Raw genomic sequence first — 7,500 nt, 5'->3', positions numbered from 1 at the left:
TTCCCGAGAGAGGCCCTCGAGAAGCGAGGGAGAGGAGGAGGCGCCTCCCTCCCAAAAAAATGAAATAACAACCGGCGGACAAGGCACTTCCAAACCCCATAAAACGTAATCCACGCGTATACCATTATACAATGGAACTGTCGAAGTCTTAGATCAAAATTAAACTCCCTTAGATTATTAGCCTCGTCCTATGCTCCCGATATTATCGTTCTCCAAGAAAGCCATTTAAACGACCAAGTCTCTGACGAGGTCGTATCGCTGAGAAACTACCATATGTGTAGAAGAGACCGAGAGGGAAGGGGTGGAGGCGGGGTCGCCATGTACATCCACCAGAACCTCCCTTTCACTGAAGTGACGATTAATTCTACTTTGGAACACGTCGCATGCAAAGTAAAATTCAATAACACGTATCTGACTATATGCTCAGCTTATTGTCCACCTGATAAAATGGTAATCTATGATGAGCTTTTTGCTCTTTAGGACAGTCTGCCAAATAACAAATTAATTTTAGGTGATATCAACGCTCATCATACTTCATGGGGTTCCCTGCGGGTGAATGGTAGAGGTGAGCAAGTAGTTAAGTTGATCAATGACTCTGATCTGGTCCTTCTAAACGATGGTAGTCCGACGCGAGTGGACGATAATGCCGGTAATTTGAGCTTTATTGACCTATCACTGGTTTCTTCAACACTAGCAGCCAAGTGCCTGTGGCACACCATTGACAATTCGTTGGGAAGCGATCACCTTCCTATTTGTATTAAATATTCATGCGACACTACGAGAACGCCTTCAGCACCTAAATTTAACGTAAAAAGAGCAGATTGGGTCGCCTTCACAAGGAGCGTCAAGCTCGAAGTTGTTGGAGAAACCATTGATGATAAAGTAAACAATGTTCAAAATTGTATTATAAATGCAGCAATGGCATCCATCCCTAAGACTTCGACAGATAGCGTTAAGCATAGAGTTCCATGGTGGACACCAGATTGCCGCAGTGCACTATGTGAACGAAATAGGGCCTATAGGCTTTTCCAAAATAATATCACAAATGAGAACTTTCGCAACTACAAACAAGCGAGAGCTAGGGCTCGAAGAACAATCAGACAAGCTAAAAGAGACTCCTGGCGAAGCTTTGTCTCTACAATTAACAGCAATACCAGCATTGCAGAGGTTTGGTCCACTGTCAACAATATCAATAGAAAAAAGACCTCATTAAAAATAAAAAACATCACTCATGAGGGAAATGAATATGATTCACCTAGAGACATTGCTCCCATAATCGCCAGGCAGTTCTCTTATACAAGCAGGTCGGAAAACTACAATCCTGCTTTCCTGACCACCAAGGAAGCATCCGAGCTGCAACCAAATCACTTTGCCACAGGAGATGACTTTGATTACAATAAAGATCTTACAATGGACGAGCTTGTCCGAGCCCTAGAAGCCTGTAGAGGAACATCCCCAGGCCCCGATGAGATTCGATATGAGATGATGAAGGGGGAAATCCCAAATCCGCTATATCTTACCGCCTAATTGCGTTGACAAGTTGCTTATGCAAGGTCATGGAAAGAATTGTTAATAGTAGGCTATTGCATTTTTTAAATACCAGGAATTTACTAGTTGACGAGCAGTGCGGCTTCCGAAAGGGACGTCAAACTCTCGATCAAATAGTAAAACTGGAAAGTCATATTCATGAGGCATTTGCCAAAAAGCATTTTTTGATTTCAGTATTTTTAGATATAGAAAAAGCCTACGACATGACATGGCGTACTCAGAAAACTTTATGCTTTCGGATTACGTTGAAACTTGCCTTGTTTTATCCAAAATTTCATATCTGACAGAACGTTTTCTGTCAAATTATTTTCTGACAATGTCACTTTCTCGGACATTTTTGTCCAGGCAAACGGGGTCCCACAAGGAAGTGTCTTGTCACCAACATTATTTTTATGTATGATTAATGACATTTTACCAGCTCCTCCTCGGAATCTTAAATACTCACTGTACGCCGATGATTGTGCAGTGTGGCACTCCAGCAATAATGCAGAGTTCTCGGCAAATCAGATTCAATTGGCACTGGATATGATTCATAACTGGGGCCTCCAGTGGAGTTTTAAGTTTTCCATAAGAAAGAGTATTGGCGTGGTCTTTACCCATAGGAGAAAGCCCAACATCAGGCTAACTCTAGACAACCACCCAATACCTATTCAAAATTCAGCTAGATTTCTTGGTCTACTCTTTGATAGTAGATTAAATTGGAAAGACCACATTGGTCAGTTAAAGAATAAATGTCAAAAAGCACTCAATTTATTAAAGTGCATTTCTGGACACAAATGGGGAAATGACAGAAAGTTTTTACTAATGCTATATAAATCCCTGATTAGGTCTAAAGTAGATTATGGGTCAATCGTGTATGGCTCGGCAACGAGCTCAACTCTGAAAGGATTGAATGTTGTACAGAATGCGTGTTTACGCGTTTGTCTTGGAGCCCTTAAGTGCACTCGCACAGAGCGCCTAGAGGTAGAGTCGGGAGTATCTCCCCTCCGTCTCAGACGCGGATAGCTTGCCCTGTCTTACGCCGCAAAAGTAGCCAGGCAGCCCCATCATCCCAACAGGGATGTTTTGCGCCGGCAGTTAGGGCCACAGCACCGCGGCGGAAAGCCTCTGTGCAATAGACTCGATGACCTCACAAATAAAGTCGGTATAGATCTCTCTACCATCGATACCCTGTCAAATATAGCACCATGGGAGACACCCAATTTTTCCATCGTAGTTGACTGGCTACCATCAGCCAAAGCCACGGTGCCGGAGGTGGAGGTACGCCAGCGGTTCAGAGAGATCCTAATTAAACATCTTTCCTTTTTTCATTTATATACCGACGGGTCCAAGACAGACGAGTGTGTGGGAGCGGGTGTATGGTCGACTGAATGCCAGTTGAGATTCAGATTGCCGAATCATACATCGATCTTTCTTGCTGAACTTTTTGCAATAGATAAAGCTTTAGATTTTGTTCACTTAAAGCAATTAAATCCTTAGAAACCACCAAAAATTAAATACAAGGTAATATCATTCGTAAATTACATAGTGCCAATAAATCAATCAAGCTGATATGGGTACCTGGACACTCGGGTATCCATGGCAATGAACAGCCTGACAAACTAGCCGGGTCGACTGGTGATATGGAGCCTGACATTGTCCACACAGATCTCAGGTGTTTTGTCTCTTTTATAAAAGCAAAAATCCATCTCCTGTGGCAGAGTGAGTGGACCGACCTCACAATAAACAACAACATCAAACAAGATATTAAACTGTGGGGCACAACCCACAGAAAAGACAGAAGGGAGGTGGTGGTGTTAGCTCGTCTCAGGGTAAATGCCTCCAGAATAACCCACCTCACTCCATATATCGAAAAGAGTTTCCCTCCACAGTGCCAATAGTGCAATACCACACTTTCCATAAAACATATGTTAATAACCTGCAATAAATATAATAACAATAGGCAAACAATTAAAAATTACTTCAGAATTAAGAACATAGAATTCAATATAATAAACTTATTATCAGACAATGAAAAAATAATCAGTAAAGTAATCACTTTTCTAAAGGAGACAAAACTTTATGACCTTATATAGATTGATGAGATAAAATGGAACCATTGGCTTAATGACCTTGGCATGTGCCGCTGGTTGATAGCCAATAAATCCAACAAACAAAAAAACAACAATTGGATCCCCAGTTCAAAATTGTATTTAAAATGCAGCAATGGCGACCATCCCTAAGACTTCGACAGATAGTGTTAAGCATAGAGTTCCATGGTGGACACCAGATTGCCGCAGGGCGTTATGTGAACGAAATAGGACCTACGGGCTTTTCCAAAAAAAAACATCACAAACGAGAACTTTCGCAACTACAAATAAGAGAGAGCTAGGGCCGAAGAACAATTAGACAAGCCAAAAGAGACTCCTGGCGAAGCTTTGTCTCTACAATTAATTAACAGCAACACCAAGATTTAAGAGGTTTGGTCCACAATTAACAAAATCAATAGAAAAAAAAGATATCAACAAAAATAAAAAATATCACCTATGAGGGAAATAACTATGATTCACCTAGAGACATTGCTAACACAATCGCCAGGCAGTTCTCTTATACAAGCAGCTCGGAAAACTACAATCCTGCATTCCTGACCAACAAGGAAGCATCCGAGCTGCAACCAATTCACTTTACCACAAGAGATGACTTTGATTATAATAAAGATCTAACAATAGCTGAGCTTATCCGAGCCCTAGAAGCCTGTAGAGGAACGTCCCCAGGCCCCGATGAGATTCGATATGAGATGATAAAGCATCTTAATCATGATGCCATGATTAAGTTGCTAGAAGTGTACAATAATATTTGGAAAAGCCAGACTTTTCCAAATTCATGGCACTTTGCCCACATCATTCCCGTATTGAAAGGAGGGGGAAACCCCAGAACCGCAGTCTCCTACCGCCCAATTGCGTTGACAAGTTGCTTATGCAAGGTCATGGAAAGAATTGTTAATAGTAGGCTATTGCATTTTCTTAACACCAGGAATTTACTAGTTGACGAGCAGTGCGGCTTCCGAAAGGGACGTCAAACTCTCGATCAGCTAGTAAAATTGGAAAGTCATATTCATGAGGCATTTGCTAAAAAGCATTTTTTGATTTCAGTATTTTTGATATAGAAAAAGCCTACGACATAACATGGCGACATGGCCTACTCAGAAAACTTTATGCTTTCGGATTACGTTGAAACTTGCTTTGTTTTATTAAAAATTTCATTTCTGACAGAACATTTTCTGTCAAATTATTTTCTGACAATGTCACTTTCTCGGACATTTTTGTCCAGGCAAACGGGGTCCCACAAGGAAGTGTCTTGTCACCAACTTTATTTTTATATATGATAAATGACATTTTACCATCTCGTTATCTTAAATACTCACTGTACGCCGATGACTGCATTATGGCACTCCAGCAATAATGCAGAGTTCTCGGCAAATCAGATTCAATTGGCACTGGATATGATTCATAACTGGGGCCTCCAGTGAGGTTTTAAAGTTTTCCATAAGAAAGAGTATTGGCGTGGTCTTTACCCATAGGAGAAAGCCCAACATCAGGCTAACTCTAGACAACCACCCAATACCTATTCAAAATTCAGCTAGATTTCTTGGTCTACTCTTTGATAGTAGATTAAATTGGAAAGACCACATTGGTCAGTTAAAGAATAAATGTCAAAAAGCACTCAATTTATTAAAGTGCATTTCTGGACACAAATGGGGAAATGACAGAAAGTTTTTACTAATGCTATATAAATCCCTGATTAGGTCTAAAGTAGATTATGGGTCAATCGTGTATGGCTCGGCAACGAGCTCAATTCTGAAAGGATTGAATGTTGTGCAGAATGCTTGTTTACGCGTCTGTCTTGGAGCCCTTAAGTGCACTCGCACCGAGCGCCTAGAGGTAGAGTCGGGAGTACCTCCCCTCCGTCTGAGACGCGGCCAGCTTGCCCTGACATATGCCGCAAAAGTAGCCAGGCAACCCAGTCATCCAAACAAAAATATTTTAAGCCGGCAATTGGGATCACAGCACCGCGGCGGAAAGCCTCTGTGCAATAGACTCGATGACCTCGCAAATAAAGTCGGTATAGATCTCTCTACCATCGATACCCTGGTTCAGTCAAATGTAGCGCCGTAGGAGACACCCAATTTTTCCACCGTAGTAGACTGGCTACCATCAGCCAAAGCCACGGTGCCGGAGGTGGAGGTACGCCAGCGGTTCAGAGAGATCCTAATTAAACATCTTTCCTTTTTTCATTTATATACCGACGGGTCCAAGACAGACGAGTGTGTGGGAGCGGGTGTATGGTCGACTGAATGTCAGTTGAGATTCAGATTGCCGAATCACACATCGATCTTTCTTGCTGAACTTTTTGCAATAGATAAAGCTTTAGATTTTGCCCTATCGACGACCCACGATAGAATAGTCATTTTTTCAGACTCGTTAAATTCACTGAAAGCCATTAAATCCTTAGAAACTAACAAAAATGAAATACAGGGTAATATCATTCGTAAATTACATAGTGCCAATAAATCAATCAAGCTGACATGGGTACCTGGACACTCGGGTATCCATGGCAATGAACAGGCTGACAAACTAGCCGGGTCGACTGGTGATCTGGAGCCTGGCATTGTCCACACAGATCTCAGGTGTTTTGTCTCTTATAAAAGCAAAAATCCGTCTCCTGTGGCAAAGTGAGTGAACCGACCTCACAATCAATAAAAGAAATTACACTAGAACCATGGGACACAGGCCACAGAAAAAAATAGAAGGGAGGAGGTGGTATTGGCCCGCGTCAGGGTCAATGCCACAAGACTAACCCACCTCACTCCCTATATTCAGAAAAATTTCCCTCCAAAATGCACCACTTGCAATAGAATACTGTCAATAGAACACATACTTATGTCCTGTCCGAAATACAACTGACAAAGACAAAATTTAAAAAATTATCTATATATAAAAAACATGAATTATACTACCATAAACTCGCTATCAGATAACGAAAAAATAATAAGTAAAGTAATCCATTTTCTAAGGGAGACAAAACTTTATGACCTTCTATAGATTGATGAGATAAAATGGAATCATTGGCTTAATGACCTTGGCATGTGCCGCTGGTTGATAGCCAATAAATCCAACAAAGAAGAAAGAAAAGAAGAAAGGATCGTCAGCAGATGGCCTCTTGCATATGAGCCCCTAGCTCGGCAACCGCACTGCTCTCAACCTGTGCTCTTTTGGCACTTGTTGATTTCTTTTTATTAGAATTTTTACTATTTTTAAAGGGTTGCGGCATGGTTATTTCATGGCCAGCCAAAGGGAAGAATTTTGAATATTGGAGGAGGAGAGACCTTTTGTTTTGAATAAATAAAAACTTTGATGATCGGAACTCTTTCTTTTTATATTTTTCAAGACAGTCTGTAAAACTATGGAATAAAAATGCTTGCCTGACTCTAGCCACGCCTGCTCGGCAATGTCCTGTGTAGGAACTCTATTTCTTTCCACATACAAACTGACATACACTCGTACACATAAATAACATACACTTTACACGTCTTCTACTGTCTCGCACATACACGGGTGCTGATCCTTTATCAGCTGGTGGCAGCCTACCCCTACACAGGACAGGATTCACGTTACCACATTTAATCGGGGATTTGCTTTGGGGCAAGGGATCTCTTTCGATGAACCACTACATTCGGCGGATAGGAAAGGGCTGGGCAACTGTAATGAATTTTAGCGCTCGAGAGACCCATAAAATGCACTGTATTTGTTTCTCTCTTTCTATCATTCTCTCTCCGGCTCTTACTCTTTTGCTCTTCATATATCTAAATATTCATTTTTCTCCTGTCTTCCTTATTCCTTCACTTCCTGTTCTATTCTTCTTTTCCTTTTTGCCTTTTACTTCTCTCTACTTTTACTACTCTCCCGCTCTCTC

The sequence above is a fragment of the Penaeus japonicus genome, unplaced genomic scaffold (genome assembly GCF_977035675.1).
Source record: "Penaeus japonicus unplaced genomic scaffold, GWHDUDI00000001_assembly GWHDUDI00000012, whole genome shotgun sequence".
NCBI classification, from domain to species: Eukaryota; Metazoa; Arthropoda; class Malacostraca; order Decapoda; family Penaeidae; genus Penaeus; species Penaeus japonicus.
Note: the sequence above shows the minus strand (reverse complement) of the source record.